General features: G+C 34.3%; 1 protein-coding gene across 3 annotated transcripts in view; it reads left to right on the plus strand.

The window, feature by feature from the left end:
* Nucleotides 1-627: 627 nt before the first annotated feature.
* Nucleotides 628-18,204, plus strand: part of LOC409608 (peroxidasin) — a 278,859-nt gene continuing 261,282 nt past the window's right edge. The window contains exon 1 of one of the 3 annotated variants that reach the window (XM_026446245.1): nt 628-815. The gene's annotated coding sequence lies outside the window, so the exon portion shown is untranslated. Of the gene's footprint in view, nt 816-2,198; nt 2,711-6,049; nt 6,092-18,204 lie in introns of those variants that run through there. The other 2 variants (XM_026446246.1, XM_026446244.1) reach the window with 2 other exon arrangements.

The following is an 18,204-nucleotide window of genomic DNA, read 5'->3' on the forward strand; positions in this document are numbered from 1 at the left end:
AGACGCAATAAATTTCGATATATTTTACAATTTGGCGCTTCGATACCTAGATTAGTTCCCAATTCCGCCACCGTGGCGTTCGAATCAGTTTCTTTTTCGAAGCAAAGTGACAGGTTTCGTGCGTAAAATCGTTCCTTCGTATTTCCATATTTCTTTTATAAAGTGTATAGTTTTCGTGCTATTTTTGCTCCAAATGAATAACGAGACGCCCAGTCAACGTTCTGCTTCATATGATAGGTAAATTATTTATATATCTTTTAATTTCGTGTCTCGAATTTCGTAGGATATAAGACGCAATAAATTTCGATATATTTTACAATTTGGCGCTTCAATACCTAGATTAGTTCCCAATTCCGCCACCGTGGCGTTCGAGTCAGTTTCTTTTTCGAAGCAAAGTGACAGGTTTCGTGCGTAAAATCGTTCCTTCGTATTTCCATATTTCTTTTATAAAGTGTATAGTTTTCGTGCTATTTTTGCTCCAAATGAATAACGAGACGCCCAGTCAACGTTCTGCTTCATATGATAGGTAAATTATTTATATATCTTTTAATTTCGTGTCTCGAATTTCGTAGGATATAAGACGCAATAAATTTCGATATATTTTATAATTTGGCGCTTCGATACCTAGATTAGTTCCCAATTCCGCCACCGTGGCGTTCGAATCAGTTTCTTTTTCGAAGCAAAGTGACAGGTTTCGTGCGTAAAATCGTTCCTTCGTATTTCCATATTTCTTTTAAAAAGTGTATAGTTTTCGTGCTATTTTTGCTCCAAATGAATAACGAGACGCCCAGTCAACGTTCTGCTTCATATCATAGGTAAATTATTTATATATCTTTTAATTTCGTGTCTCGAATTTCGTAGGATATAAAACGCAATAAATTTCGATATATTTTACAATTTGGCGCTTCGATACCTAGATTAGTTCCCAATTCCGCCACCGTGGCGTTCAAATCAGTCTATTCTTTGAAATGAAGTATCATGTTTCGCGGGTAAAATAATTGCGTTTTATTTTTATGTTTTTTATTATAAAATGTTTAGTTTTTGTCTTATTTTGTTCATTCAATGGGTAAATAAGATAAGCAATCAATGTTCTACTTCATTAGAGATGAATTATTTATTTATCTTTTAATTTCGTGGATATTTTTGGATATAAGAGAATAAATTTTCATATGCTTATGATTTAAAAAATGTCCTGATAATTTTTTTTATAATAAATAATTATGAATTACGTTCACAATTCGCGTTTTTGTTTACTAATTCTCTATTCTTATGAATAATATTGTAAAATAATCAAATATATATTCATTTAGCTGTTAAATTTTTTCATTTTTAATATAATTTGATGAATTTGTTTATAATTTTGTTTAAACTCATGTTTAAAATATATATTAAATTCTATTCTTTCTCACTTATCACAATAATTAAGAAAGAATTAAAAAATCGTCTACAGAAATTAATAAATTCAATTCTTCCTATATATCCAAATTTCCGCATTTTAATTAATTAAACTCCAATCCGATTCATTGAACAAATATTAACAGTGATATGAACATAATAATATTAACATAAATACGTATTAATTTTCCAATAACATATCACCCCTTCAATTTCTAACCATTTTAAATAGAATCGTTTTGTACAGTTTCATTTATAGGATATAATTATAGGAACAAGTTAACGCTTTATTTCAATTAGAATATTGTTGGTTTACAAGAGAATTAATATTAATTTTAAAATGGGAAATAATTGATTGAGTTTAGTATAGAATTAGTTTGGTTAATTATGGTATATATTAAATAGAATGTTAAAATTCCCCCTCAAACATTCGTCTTTCTCCCAATTCAATCATTCCCTTTCTAATTCCTCTTATTGCACGCGCAAACAATCAAACAATTCCCCCTCAATCAAAGTATACAATCGTGGTGAAATAATTGCCAATAATCCACCTCCGTTTATAACAAGACACGTAACACCTCATGAAAGTTCGAATCTCGCGATATAACACGATTGATGTATCGTCATTCCGTCGAACATCAACCTCGATCAGGTACCACTATTCGACTACAGGTGCACGTACCGCTCGGGGAGGGGGGCGCGAAGGGATAACTCGGCTGCCTCGCGTTAAAACGTCGTGCCCGTAGGTTGGTATTGGTTGGTATCGGTGCGACACAGAGGCCAAGGGGTTCCAAGAGGGTTGATGCGTCGGCGTGTTGCGCCGTAGCTTTTGCCGCGGCGCCCGGCAGTCCGTAGGCGAAGTCCTAACGAGTAGCCGGCGAGCGAGCCGTATCGCGGAAAAACTTGTTCGCAATTAGATCGTGCCGAGATTTCCGTGTCCGTTCTTCGTGTAATCGGTTCCACGATCCGCGTCGCTTTCCTTTAATCCGTGTTCTCGTCTACATTATTCGTCGTACCTTTTTTTTTTTTTTCAAAAATCGGTCGATCCTCGATCCAAGTTTCGAAACTTGAGATTAAAAAGAAAGATTGTATGCAGTGAGTATCTGTAATCGTAGATGTGTCGTGAGCAGTGTTTCCAGGCAGAGGCACGAGATAGGGGGGGAAGGAAGTCTCGATCTCGGGTGACATGTGACGAGTTGTCGATCGTGCACGAGCGATAAAACGCCTCGTGAACAAATCTTCCGCGTTCGATTTATCCGCTGGATCCTCGACCGACCCATGAAAACTCGATGGGATGTATCAGTGAGGAACGAAAGTAGGTGTTTTCTTGTGATTCGGGGAATAATGTGCCTCGTAACATTATCACGATTCCAGTGTATTTATAGATACCAGTGAACTACTCGAGGATACCCGATATACATTCCGTGTAAGTCGAATCGGTTTAAAACGACACGTACGAGCGAGTAAGAAAGTATAATTAATATTCTCGAGAGGAAAAGGGGAAGGGGGAAAAAAATACGGGACACAACTCTCTTTAATTAAGCCATCTTCGAACCAACTTTCTTCGACTAGTAACGTCAGACGCTTTCATAAGTATTCTCCGATCGTTCAAACTTGTCTCATTATCCCTCTCTTCGGACTTTTCCTTAAATGGAATCGAGGAATTCCAATCCTCTTTCTCTTATTATCTTCTCCACCGATCTTTACGATCGTTGATAGCGTAACCGTGTCCCTTTCTCGTCGTTGATTCGTACTCGAACGATCCGGCACGATTCCGCGGAAACGTTGTTGCTGCGCTCGGTTAATCGAGAACGATTATAAACTTTACCGGTCGCCGCAAAAGTGGGACGCACACGCATACACACACAATTCGATTCGAGGTTCCAGGAAGGCAAAATAGGGGATGAAAAAAGCAGAATGGGGTAAAAATAGAGGGGTAAGAGTGCGATAGGTGGTCTATGGGAGAGAGATAGAGAACGGAAGCGGAAAAGCGGGAAACACTGAACAATACCAATTGCGACAAATTACACGTTGCTTTATCCGGTGATGCTGGCTCGCGATTAAAAGGGAAGAGGGGAGGGACGTTGCATCGAATGCCGTGAACACGCGTGATTCACCCCATTTTCTATTTCTTTCCATTTTTCTTGCTCCCTTTATCATCCTTTTTTTTTTTATTCCATCTTTTATGCGTCCTTTTTTGCGTCATTCTTTTTGTTTCTCTTTTTTATTCTTTTTTTGTATCTTCATTCGCGATTTCTTTCTCGAAAGGAGGAAATTGTCGAGTGAATGTCATCATCTTATTGTAGAAATTATTGAAGCTTTTCTCATGGAAATTTAATTAACATGTTTCCTTTTTTTTTTTTTTTTCGTTTTCGTTTGTGAAATTAGATCGAAATTGGACCGAACGAAACTTGAATTTTTAATTAAACATTATTCTACATTTGCTTAGAAATTTTAGAATATTTTGGTTAAAGTTATTGCGTTGGGTTTAGATAACGAAAGGTTTTATACGTTTGATAATATAGAAATTAAAATAATTATATATGTTAATGAAGAATCGATTAAATTTCATTTTCTATCGAATTTGCATCTTGGAATCAGACATTCGTGTAATTTATATCTCAAATACATTTATGTTTCAAGGGAATATTTTATAAACTTTTTCTTTTGCAAATTTCTCTTACAAATTTCTTTTATCCATCCCTTATTTTTTTTTAAAATTATCTATTATTTTTTTTAAAATTTGAATTCGATTTCTGCATCTATTTCAAACATAAAACTTCTTTCATATTTTCCTGTTTTTTATCTTTCTTGATAAAAATATTTTCGAATGAAATTCTAATATTTTTACATACCGATTCTTTTGAAAGATATCAAAAAATATCCGGAATACGGTAGCTAGCAGATTGTAAATTTTAATTTCGTCTCTAAATATTTCAATGTTTTTCATTTTTCAAGATTTTGTTTGCAAAAATTTTTCTGAACTGAGAAATTTTATTTTCACTTTTCAATTTATATCAGTTTTGGACGATTTAATTCGCAGTGTATTCCGTTTTCGATTCGCAATGCGATGTCGTTTCCAGTGTTAGGGAGATCGTGTCGACACGTGTGCGTACGTTTAGTCGTGCTTGTAATCCGACAACGAAACCGGAGTTTCGCGAAATTTATATGATCCAAGGGAAGATTTTACTTAATCTCATGGTATTTCGAGCTTGTTTTGACGTAGCGTACGGTGTTCTAAATCTCTGTAAAATATCATTGGATATCGATCAATTTATCTAATAATCTCTTTTAAGAAAGTATTTCAAATACATTTGATCTCAAGTTTCGTATTAATTTTTAACCTTTGACACCGACGTATCGACAAAATTAATTGCAAAAGGAAAGGATTAAATTCGACGTGGAAACATAAGAAACTTCTTATTCCTTTAAAAATAGACTTTTAGTATTTTTCATCAAAACATGAGACCGGTATTTGCAAATTCTTGGAAATTCGTAGAAAAACTTTTTTATTTACTTTCTCAGAATTGATGTTACATTTCATAACAATTCTTCTCTATAGTTACACTTTATCCTTGTTAGAACGAAAAAAATCATCTTGATATACACATCATCTTTAAATTAAATTTCATCAATAAAATTCTTCAATCTTAGTCTCTTTCAGTTCAAATTTTCCAATATGTTCTCGCGTAAATATATATATTCAAAACACGATTTTCCCTCCAAAAAAAAAATAATATCCCCAAACTTTCATTAAATAAATCTTTCCATAAGATCAAATACTTCTTACTTATACAAACTTCTATATACAACAAATATATACGACTCTAAATCGATTCGAAAAAATAAACAAAACTAAATTTCTTCCTCTCAAATCAACCGACACACATTGGTTCTTATCATCAAACGCGAAAATTGTCCTCCCCCATTCCCTATCGGAAGGGGGTGTGTTACTGCACAACAAAGTATTAAATCGCCGGCAACGGATGGACTAACAAATCCAATCGCGGCCGGCGCGATAATTCACGATTCGAGTTAAACTGGTGGCCAAGTGGTTCAGGGACGTGATGTTTCCAGGTGTCGTCATCGTCGCGTCATCGTGGTCGGGGCTTAACGAGGCGCAGTTAACGTCCGTCGCCCCGTCGTTAGGGTAAACGCGAGTGGGTCGCCCGGGTCCTCGAAATTGCCGCCACGATTGCCGGAACGATTGTTGGATGGTTGGATGGTGAGAAACGAAGTGGTGGTTCGCGGGATCGACGTAGCGGCCGCCGCCTCTCGATCGCTCGCAGCAATTTCGGCATTTTGGAATTTTGCAAGGGGGGGTGGGAGGGGAGGGAGAGGGGAGAGGCGGAGTGGATTTCGGCGAGTAAAGCGGGGGGAGGGCGGGAGGAGGGGGAGGTAAGATGAGAAGAGGGGGCGCAAGGGATCCTCTCCTCGACAAGTGATTCCTTGGATTCCATTGGTTTTTTGGTTTTTGGGCAATTTGTGGGCCGTTTTTGTGAAAGAAGCTCGGTGTAATTTCTTTACGACGTATTCCGTATTATCGAAGATTGGATTGCGGAAGAGGAAGAGGGAAGGAGAGGAAGGAAGATTTGGCAGAGGCGAGAGAGGAAGTGGAGGAGGAGGAGGAGGAGAAGGAGGAGGAGGAGAGAGAGAGAGGGAGAGAGCGGAGAAAGAGAGGCGGAGGATCGGTTGGGTGAGTGTGTTGATGACATTATTTGGCCAATTTTGTCGAAAAGCTACCTCCTTCTTTCGATTTGAATAGGTGTTTTCACCGTTCCCATGTAAGATTTCGAGAGGATTTGTGGGAGAGAAAGATAGAAGGATGGGAAAAATATATATATTCTATTCAGACAGAAAAGAAAATTTTAATCGTAATAATATAATAAAAGATCGATTATACTTATTCAATATTCTTATATAAATAATGGCAAAAATAATAAAAAAATCACAAGTTACAGTCTTCCTTGCAACAAAATCAGAGTCTAACGTAATCAAATCTCATTTAAATCGATACTGGTTAGTTTGACCAATATATATTATACAAGAAAAGTACTTTGAGAGTTTAGAAGCGATCGTTGGTTATTATTATACGTACGAGAAAACGATGTTCTTATACATATAAATATTTCAAGCCCGTTGAAATCAACGAAGAGGTAGCTTTTCGATAAGTACATCCAATATTCATAGTATGAACGAATATAGATACACACGTATGTCCGGATGCTACATTTATTAGCGGTTCCTCCGCGATTCGATAATACTGATTTACATATTTCCCGATAATGCCGCATATTTCGACATACCGTTAGAATTGTAATCATGTGTGTAATTCTCGTCCGTAACGTGGTTGTAACGAACGATGCTTGTAACGATAGAGGTATTACCAGAAATCTGTCTTAAATCTCTTGTAATTAAATCTTGGACGTAGAGCGTAACGTCATCGCGCTTTGGTTATCGATGTTCTCCAGATAACAACGGATTAGTTTTGCTTTTCTTGGATCATAATAGGCCAGCTTCATCCAAACCTAAAATGTATTTTAAGTTAGTTTTCAACACCGTGTATAATCATCGACGATTAAACGAGAGTGAATTACCTTCGTGTACGTGACACTGTATTTATTTGGTAGCCATAAAATGATAGGTTTCCACTTTTTAAAAAAATTATTCTCTCGTTCATTCATCGAGATAGTATTCTTGCAATTTGTACAATTTATTTGTGATGCGTTTAGGAAATGTATTATGAATAGTTTGTATGAGAATGTAGCTCTTCTTGGTTAAAATATTCTATTTCAATCGAATATTTGGGAATTTTTATATACTTTATATCTGTTATTGAAAGAAAAATGCATTTTTTAATATTATTGTATTATTTTCTTTGCATTTTGTTAGGATAAATTAGAATTATTATATAGATAGAAGATAGAAGAGTATTCGTATGTTTTATTCTAATAGAATATAGTAATTTTTTGACAAAATATGTAGAAAAGATTTATGTTGAAAAATGAAGAGATACGATATTTGTGTTAAGTAGTAGGATAATAGTAAGAATAAGAAATACACGGTGTAAAATTTTTACGTCAACTCTTATATGATTACATGCAGTCCAATCCAGTAATGTTGATATTTTCAATGCTGTGTTTATCTTCGTATATCGATTTTCTGAAACAATAATTAAAAATCCCATTACAAGCACAACATTGATGTGCATAATTAACTCGACACTCTGAGTGTAACAAATAATCTGTATTCGCGCAAGCAATTGTTTTTCTCGTTACAATCCCGAGTCTCTGTGACCAGAAATACATAATATCCAGTCGAATTTAATTGAAACTGTTTATTTCGAACAATTCTGAATGATATTTCAGATAATTATTTTCCTCACAACACAATACTTTCACTCCTTCTCCATGTTAATAGAATAAACGATACTATTTCGCCGGTTAATTTTCTTTTGAACTGGAATAATTATATCGACAAAAAATTCAATAATTTTAATAAAAACGATCCATTCATATCCTTCTTCTTCGTTTTATGAAATTATTCGGATCGAGTTAAGTGGAAACTAAAATTAAAAAAAAGTCAAGTTAGTCTTTTTAAAAAAATTCTAATATGTTTCTTTCTTCGTAAAATTTTCAATAAAGAAAAAAAGTGATCTCAACTGTAGAATGTTTCCTTTCTAATCGAACCATAGAAGTACAATCTATAAATCAAAATTAGGAAATATTATAATATTATAAATCTTACGTAAATTTGTTTGTAAACTCTTGAATACAAGCCATCTTCAAAAGATCCAATCTAGAAAACAAACACAAAAATTAATATATATATAAAAAAAAATCAATTGAAGCTTATTTGCATTAAGTTACATTAAACAGAGACAGGTATAGAACAAAGCAGATTTCCATTTCTTCATAACTTTTAACACAAATTTAAACTCACTCATAAATTTAATAAACAAACGTGTACACTTTTATAGAAGAATCATTCTGTTTCTATCTTCGAAATCGAGTTCCCAAATGCTTGTTATGTATTAACACCCTCGTCGTGGATTATAGCTCCTTCTTGATCAGAAAAATAAGAAATTCCTGTATATATATATATATAAAACTAGATTTTTCAATTAGGTGTCACCTTCCAATCGCATTAACATATAGAAATGGGCGCGTGTGTTGATGCATTTTACGTGAACGGGGCTAGGAAAGCGGCTTAGCCCCTTCTAGGAAATACGATGCCACGTAAGATGGAAATGGGTCAAGGGGTGTCTGCATAAGAAAGTTAATTCCACGGCTGTTGGCGTGGATGCAAGAAACGATCCACTTTTAAATGATAAATTATCCGTGACGATGACGCGCTCTTCGATGAGCACACATTTTTGCATGCGAGCTTGCAGCTGCGTTTATAATTATTCACGTTTTGTAGCGACAATTGCAACGTAAACGGCCCATTTATTTCAGCTGAAAATGAAAACATCGTTCGATTCGGGATTTACGGCTTGACACGTCACGTATCACGTTTCCTTAATGCGAAAATCTGAGCAGCGATTTGATTTACCTGAGATCTATGCGCTCGTATCTCGGTCAATAGAGCCGCGATGCTTCTTAATCAGTTGGAGACAAATCACTATTACGTAGATAAAGCATGTGTGAGACGATCGATTTTCTCGAGAAATACTCTCTCGAAATACTTGAACGAACAAAGTTAATTAAATTGTTTAAACGAAAGAACCGAGGTAAAAGAAGAAATCCTTCTATTTTTGTTTACTTTTTCAACGAAACGTTTCATCCACGCGCGAGAATTTTTTCTGAACCACGCGGTAAATGAAGCAAAGAAAATTGATATTAATCTTTTATTTTAATCAGAGAAATTTCACTGGCCCGCGCGTCGGACAAGTAAATTACGCCGGTTATAGTCAGACGAGCGAAATAAAGTAACTGAATTAGCAATCAGACAAATATAATAAATCAGATTATTCAAATGTCGTACAAAATTTCAATGAATTTTAAATACAACTCGTAATCAACAATCGTAAGATTCTTAATCGTGAAAAATTTTCGCAAATATCGTAAGCAAGGTCTTAAGAAAGGAGGAATAATTCGATTGTAATATCCTTAGAAAGCGTTAACGGTAACAGAATAACGACACGAGTAGGAATAGAAACGCGAAACCTCAAAACGCTTACTGTCGAAATACTCTAATATTCGAGTCGTATTAGAGGTCAGAGAGTTTCGGGAGGGAATCAATGGCTGTAGAGCTTTCAGAGAGTAGCCTTATCTCGAATAGTTCGGGACGAGTTGCAGTTGCATTAAGTAGACGCTTCCCGCGTCACACTTTACAACGACTGCTTATACAGGAACGCACGCGGAGATTCCGCCAAGGTGCATCGATCGTGTAACCTTCCACTTGCATCCGTTCAATGCACAATTTCTACAGATTTATCTTTGATCGCGATATACAATACATTGAAATAGTAAAGTACAGTTCGAGGAAAGAAATTACAGTTTACAAACTTATCGGATGACAGATAATAAACTTGATAAATTGCTCAACGAGGGAAAAATTAGATCTCTTTCAAGGGTTCGTTTCGTTTTCGAAGGATCAACAGTTGTAGAAAATATTTGTACGTACTTTTTCTTTTTTTATGATAAATGAAAGTAGTTATTAATTAGAAATGTGTGTGGATAATAAATGATAAATGGAATGCAAGTAACTTTTTCCAGCTAGTGTATACATAGATATATATTTATTTTCTATAAAAATTAAAGTAATTATAAGTAGATTTATTATATTGTTGTATCAATTAGTTCTAATAACTTTTTAGATGATTTTTTAATCACATTATAGAAGTAGAAATTCGTTAATTAATTTAAAGATATATAAGTAGATTTGTAGCAGATGAAACTATATTTTAATTTTTTTAATTTTCCTTTCTTACATGGCCGGGGGAAAGGGTCGCAAGTTATTCGAATGTTAGAAAAGTAGGTCATAGCTCTAAAAAAAAAGAAAAAAAAGATTGAAAAACACTGATTTAGACGGCACATTTTATGCATCTCCCTGCTTCCTTCTTTTTAACTTTCTTCTTTCTGGTCATCTGGCAAAGATTTCAACCTATATCTTTCGTCTATATTAAATCGGGAAGCATTTTCAGTTAATCAAACAATTCTGAGAAATTTAATATTTCAATGTACGTTAAGGTGTCGTAAATTCAAACACATTTACTCGATATTAAATTCGAAGAGGGAAATAAAATAAATACCCAATTATCGTTATAATTGAAGCAGGAAATTATTGTTTTGAATATATAATATAATATTTCATTGAAGATAAAATCGGTATCGAGCAATTACGTACTTCACGAAAATAAATATTATACTTTATTCACTCGATAAATCAAATATATCCGTGGAATTTTTACATTATACGTTTAATATTGTTAGATCATTTTCATAAAATAACGAAAATTTACACGGACACGAATTATTCATTTAATTAATCTTTCTATAAATTTATGTAAATGTATTACACGTTTCTCCCTTACGAAATATATTTCGCGTTTTATATCAATTACTTCATTAAAAAAAAGAAAAACACAATAATATTATTTATCGTTATATCTATAAAATAAACTCGCATTATTTGCAATTGTTGACAATTAACAAATTGTAAAGAAAATTCTAATTTCAAAAAGATATTTCTCCTCGAATATTTCAAAATCTTATTAATATATCTATATATATCTCATCATCTCATGGAATCGTAAACGAGATCTCTTCTTCTCTCGATAGAAAGAAGTTTTATCGTTCGACTAGATAAAATAATATCGAAACTCTAGTACGCGATTTCTGACAAATTTTTGCCGCATAAGCTCGCATAACCGATGATTCTTAGGCAAGGTGGGGGTATTTTCCATTGAAATTCACGGGACCATTACTTCTTTCTCCTGGAGAAAAAGTCGACGAGTTCGATCGTATGACAGCGGCTGTGTTGGGAAGATTGCGTCAAAGATAAGCATTTTTCCCTCCCCTCCCCGTTAAGGATCGAAAGCATTCCTTCTTTCATCTATTTCTGTTCCTTAATTTTCTCTCCTTTTCTCTCGTTCTGCTTCTTTCTTTCTTTTTTTTTTCCTCCCCTTCCATCGTTCTTCCTTCACAGAGGAAACCGGAGGAACCAATAAAAACAAAGGAATCTCGAATTCCTCGAGTTAGTTGTCGAGGAGGTGTAAAAGGATCCTCGTGTAAGGAGGAAGGTGAAGGAATTCTTTCTGTGGATGTAATAGGATAGAAGCTAGCTAGTCAAACGTTTGCGGAGGATATTCCCGTTTCCTTGTGTATTTTGGCTATTCATCGTTCTCTTATACATTTATTTTCAAATCTTCATGTCGAATAATACAGCGATCAAATAATAAAATCCATCGATTCAACATTTTTACATACGTGTTAAATACAACTAAGAATTTTCTTTTATTCTTCTTGTATGATAAGAATAATTCTTGTAAAATAAGAAGATCGAGAAATTATTTATATACTTATAGCAATTGATACTATTTTTTAAAAGATTCGAATATGGGAATAAAAAAGGAAGGAAATGATAGTTTCGTATCTCTATAAGAATTTGTGAAAACAAAATGTGGAATTTGTTATAAAAATAAAAAATATTGCGCAAATATTTTTTATAGCGTAGGTTCAATGCAATCTGTTTATTTTATTTCAAGTTCATTTGTTTTAACGATGAATAAATATTGCTGGAAAAAATAAACTAATATTATTTTGAAAATATTTTTACAAGAATTTCATCGAAACAAATATTCGTATCAATGAACGTGTCCATCGATGAATCTCCTCGAAAAAAAGAACGAAAGCTTTCAAAAGAGCGTGTGATGTTTCTTAAATTAGTTTCTAGCAACGTAGAGAAAAGAATTTGCACGAAGTAGGAGCTAAAACATCACAATTTATCATTTCAAAGATACGATTAGGACGAGAGATTGATCGAAGCCTTTCGTTATTTTTAAGATACAAATCGATTCACAATTATTGCACGTTTCTTTTCTTCAAAGAGAATGATCGAGCATTCCCTTTAAATCATCCCACTCCGCGGCTCTCTAAGTTGGAGCTTACCGTGCCACTTTATATACGTGTTATAAATGTCACCCTAACTTATAACCTCTATCTTCCACCCCAGCATTTTAATATTTGATTTACACATTCGGATCTGGGAAAATGATTCTCGCCATCGATTTTTCACCCCGTGTAACGCGAAAATTCCTATCCAATTTATTCCCATCTGATTCGGGTTAACTGTGAATTCGAGCGTTTTCATCTTGCCAAATAATTTCATATTCGTAAAGCAACCCTTTTTTTTTTCTAATTTAAACTCTTTCACTTAAAAGAAATAGAATTATACAAACAGTCTGTTCCCCTCCAAAGAATCCGAATTTGTCAACAATCTTGATCAAAGTTAGTTTAATTCAATCTATCTTCACCAAACGCTCAAACGCTTCCCTCGTTATCTCGCCTTTAATAATCTTCCTCGAATGAAACGTTGCCGGGTGTTTATCAGTTTTTCGTCGTCCGCTTAATTCTTTTCCCTCCATCCCTCCCTCCTGAAAAGGAGGCTCACGATCGGGCGCGAATTTATAGGAAAAGGAAAGTTTCGCGAAAACTTTGCTCGGTTGTTATCTCAAGTTCTCGACGATCTTTCCACGAGGGTTAACAATTTTCCCCGTGGAACGGATTCACGGAAGGTTACACGGAATTTACCCCCAATCTGATTTACATCCGGCCAAGCTTAATTGGAGAAACGGGAGAGCGTTACTCCTCTCCTAGGTCTACGCTAAATTCCAATCAGTGTTACAGCCGCCGTTCTTGGCATCGCACAATCGTGTGTCGTTCCGATCTTATCCGCGCAACCCTTAATTAATCACCCTCCCCTTGGAGAGGGATGTGATTCCATCTTCGTTGGCTGATTATTTCGCACGGATTGTATAAGAATTCGTTGGAATTGAAATAATTGTGGATTCGCGAAAGGATCTTTTTCGAATTTGCATAATTGTCTTTCTTCTTCTCTCGCGAGTGAGAAAAATTTCGATTATCTGTGTAAATGGAAGGAGTTTTAAAAAAAGATTCCTGTTATTATCATATTATATATATGATCAAAATTCTTAAAATCTTATTAGAATTATCGATATCAAATTTATGTTTAATCACATTATTTGAAGTTCATCAAATATGAAATTATTGGATCATGTTGGTCAAACATTAGATCAATATATCGATGTGTCAATATTGGGATAGGATTTTGAATAAATAAGAAATGGAAGAGAGAATTTAAAATTGAACGAAAATAAAAGAAACGACTGATGTGACGATCTTTGACTTTTCCTTTTTCCAACAACCCTCCGTTTATAACGTCATAATATATAGCAGTGGGAATTAACTTGTTTTCCCATCGTTAAAGTTTCTCGAAAGAACTTTCCTCTATCGATATACGTTATAGATGATTTAAAACCGGCGCGGGTAAATAAGTGTATATAAATAACTGTCGGGATCGATTATATTATAAAGTAGAGTTGATTGAATTTCTCGGCGTTAATGAGCGTAAGTAGGCGCGATCGTGGTGGGAGGAGTGTCAGTGACCGAGAAAAAGAGAGAGAGAGAGTGAAAAAATAACGCCAGCTTTAGCAAAGGGGTGACAATAAGAAAGGGATTATGCAAAGGGATTATACGGTGAATCGAGAGAAATGGGCGAGAGAAACAAGGGGGAAGGAAAGGAGGAGTGGAGATGAACGGATGCGTTGTTCGAATTAATGAAGATCGTTTGAAATTAAAGTACCATTTCGTTGAAAAGACTCGGCTTCAGAGAGAGAGAGAGAGAGAGAGAGAGCGTCTCTCCTCGTTTAGAAAGACGCGATGCATTATCACCGGATCTCTCCTCGAGATTTCTCTTTTTATTAATTAGTCGGTTACATAAGAAAAATGTAAGAAAGATCGAGGATTGAAGAAATTGACGATTGAATAAAAGGGATTGTGATCGAATAAATGAGACACGGAAGTAAGAGTGATTAAAAAAAGATGAGTGTAAGAGGAAAATCTTTTTTTATCTTAAACTATCTAATTATTCTTTTTCTGTAAAATATCGCTTTAAAGTAATATCTTCAAATAGGAATATATTTTTAATTTATAAAATAAGAACATAAGATAAAAATCAGTAACAATTGTAATACGAAATTTTAACTTTTAGTATATTTTTATAATTTTATCGTTCAAATTAAAAATGGTCGAAACTTTCAGATATGCATCGATATTATTTCACATTATATCCAAGCTCATCCTTAACTATTAATCTTCGAACAATTCTCGAATATTTTCTCGAATCATTAAATCATATTTTATTCCCACGTTTTTTTCACGCAATCGGCTATAGTGCTTTGCTCCATCACAAAATCGGCTTAACTATCATAGATACACGTGTATATACGTATCAACATCAAGCGTTTATAAACGCCATTTTCAAATCGCGTTCCTGGCGAATTTATTTTAATCGAAACGAGATGATTGCTTCTCTTTTCCTTCCTCTTTTTTTTTTTTACTACAGTTTTTCTCACTTTTCCTTTTTTTTTAACTCTTTTGAAAATTTACAAACAGCGATTCATTTCGAGCAATTTTAGTTACAAAACGCCTGAAGTATGAAGAATTTTAGATAAACTGTCAATAGGTACCCAGGGGGTAAATAATATACTTTAATTGCTTTGAAAATTCAAATGTCACTGGCAAAATGGATTATCGGAAAATTATTGTATTATTTCTAGGAAAGTCTTTTGTAAAGGGAGTTTTTTAGTTTTTTTTTAGGAAAAAAGAGGAACAATAATTTCGTTCATTATATCACGATGTGTATATCGATATAAAAAGAATTGGAATCTCTAATTGAAATCGATACAAATATTGTGCGCGATCACGTTTCACGGATCGTTTCGAGGGATTAAATTATTTGAAACGATAAATTATTTTTACATGTTATCATCCGTGATAAAATTTCATATACATGAAATGCCGCGATAAAATTTCATATTTTCATATTTCACGCGGTGTTGAATGTGAAAGAATAGCAGGGATGGATTCAGCGTGCTAAAAGATGTATAAAAAGTTCGTATTCCCTATATGACCTATTTTTCTTCTCAAGCTTACCACTCAACCTTGTTTTCCACATGTGTAACAGCTGTTTACACACGTTCGAAGAAATTGCTCCAAGTGATTACCTCGATGAGCAGGCAGAGATGAAATGTTATCATCGATTGTCGAAACGCGTCTATTCGTATTCTGATTCGGAATAACCGTATTTCTTATCCTCAATTCACGACAAGTGTATATCTTGTATCGTTGGATATCGACTGTTCCATTCATAACATAAAATTGGATAACTGCACGAGATGATCCAGAAATCGGTCGCAACGATTGCTCATAGGGATAGAAAAAGGTGGACAAGTGGCAATTTTTAATGTTACAGGCCTAAAAGAGGGTGAAGTCTTTCAAATTTCCATAACTTTGTTTTCTTCTCTGAATAGTAATTGTATTTGAAATTTTACTAATTCATTGTATCTTTGTTTTCTGAATTCTGGATTAAAGTTTCAAACTCTCTCTCTCTCTTTCTCTCTGTTTCCTAAACAGCATTTTAAAATAAAATTTTATATTAATTTCACTATTTAATAATTTTTAAACAGCATCGCTCTAAAATCTTCACTTTGCTAATTTTTATTCCCTCTTAGAACAACGTATTTCCCTAAAATAAAGCCTGGTGCCTTCGCCAGTTAGTTTCATTGCCTGTATCTTCGTGCCCTGAACAATCTACCCTAAATTAAACTTTCAACTTCTCACTCAGCCAGTTTCGAAGCTTTGCTTTCTCAATACCAATTGTCCTTAAAATCTCACCGGTCTCATTGGCTCGTGAAGGTTTTTTTTTTTCATTGCTCCAAAACTAAAATCTCAAACTCCACTAATTTCCAGCCTCTATAACTCTGCCTTCTAAACAAAGCAGCTGCTCTAGCCTTAAACCTCCACTTCGCTAGTTTCGTTATCTTTGCCTTCTGAACTCTATTGTTCAGGAATCTGAAATCTCTATTGCGCTAATTTCATTGCCCGTAGCTTTGCCCTCGGCATTGCCACGGGTGCCAATATAAAACGGTATAGAATGAATGAAGCACCGATTTTATATAAACTTTTTTTTCAATCCATAGTCATGCGGATCGATAAAAATATATTCCATAAAACGAATCGTTGTATTTTTCTTTTTTTTATTTTATTATATCGTTATAATGTATAAATTCCACCGTCGAGATCCACTTTTCTAAGAAAAAAATATTTCCTTTCGTTTCGTCGAGATTCGAGCACAATGAAATATTAATTAATCACGATTTATGATTGCGGCTTGTTAAACGGATGGTTGAATTGGACGAGGCAAAATTCTGCATACGTATAGAAATTTCTCTGTGCAATGCCCTATTAAAGTTTGCCAACCCGAAATATAAGAGGAAGCTGGCGAATCATTAAGATAACTAATTAAATATTTTATAGCAAATGCGGCAACTTCCCTTGTAAATTTTGTAGAATCCTCTGGCTCGTGAGGAAATGCATGTTACGAGATGGAACTATAAATTTCAAACTATTTAAGATCGCGGCGGACGGATAAAGTAGCATGTCGGATCTTTCCTTCAGCTTCCGCTGAAATTGGCCCATCTTTCATTTAACGAAACAGAACAGTTTTAAATATTTTTTTAAAAATAAGATCCAATGGAAAATTAGTAATATAGATATATGTAGATATTAATTTACGTAATTTACATAAAGGATAAATAGAAGGATAATTGGAAATTTCTTAATAATTTAATGATATTACGAATCTTCTCTTTGTCTCTCTCCTCACAAAGAATCTATCTTAATATTCACGAATTAAATGAATTCACAGTTTTGAACGATACATTTCCAGATAATTTCATTTATCTTCTACATCGAAACGAAATATGGAAAGAAGAAAAGATCATCAGAAATAAAATAAACATCGTTCACGATTATTATTATTATTATTATTATTTATCTCCCTCGTATATTTCATATCATAGAAAATTTTAATTCCATTTTCGAAATTTGCTCTTTAGAGCGAACAACATCGTCACATTCCAGCTAATTGAGATTAACGCCACGCGTTTCCCCTTTATTGCTCTCAATTGAATTTTAATCCAAAGCAGTTGGATAAAAATACCACGAGGAGGAAAAAAAAGGAAGAGACATCGCAGCGAGCTAATTGCTTTCAAGGCGGTTCATAATAAACAACGGGGGGGGGAGGAGGAAGAAGGGAAGGTTCGTTGAATTACTTTTCGGTCGTTATCCGTTTTGGGCCAGGATTTCTGCATCCTTTTCGTGGTGGCACGGATAGCTCGTGTTCGTTTAACTCGCAAGTGTTTACCGCATTGTGAGATTATATCATAGTTTATAGTGCACTGCAGCGAATGTTTAATGGAGTGATACAATAGCGAGGATATATGTCTTGTAGATGTGTGTGTTGCATGATGCACACACACGCGTAATATCTAAGTATTTAACCTTTAGCCGGAGGATTCTTGCATGGATTCTTTGCTTTTGTCTTTATCTTTTATTTATCGTTCTTTGTTTCTAATCAATTTCTCCCGATCAATCTTTCCTTCTCTAATTTTCGATTTTTGTTACATTTGTGACTATATCTTTTTTTCTTCTATTTCTCTCGGTTCGTTTCCTATCATTTCATTTCCCTTTTCCTCATTTTTCTTCATTCTCGATTAATCTC

Source organism: Apis mellifera, linkage group LG1 (assembly GCF_003254395.2).
Source record: "Apis mellifera strain DH4 linkage group LG1, Amel_HAv3.1, whole genome shotgun sequence".
NCBI classification, from domain to species: domain Eukaryota; kingdom Metazoa; phylum Arthropoda; class Insecta; order Hymenoptera; family Apidae; genus Apis; species Apis mellifera.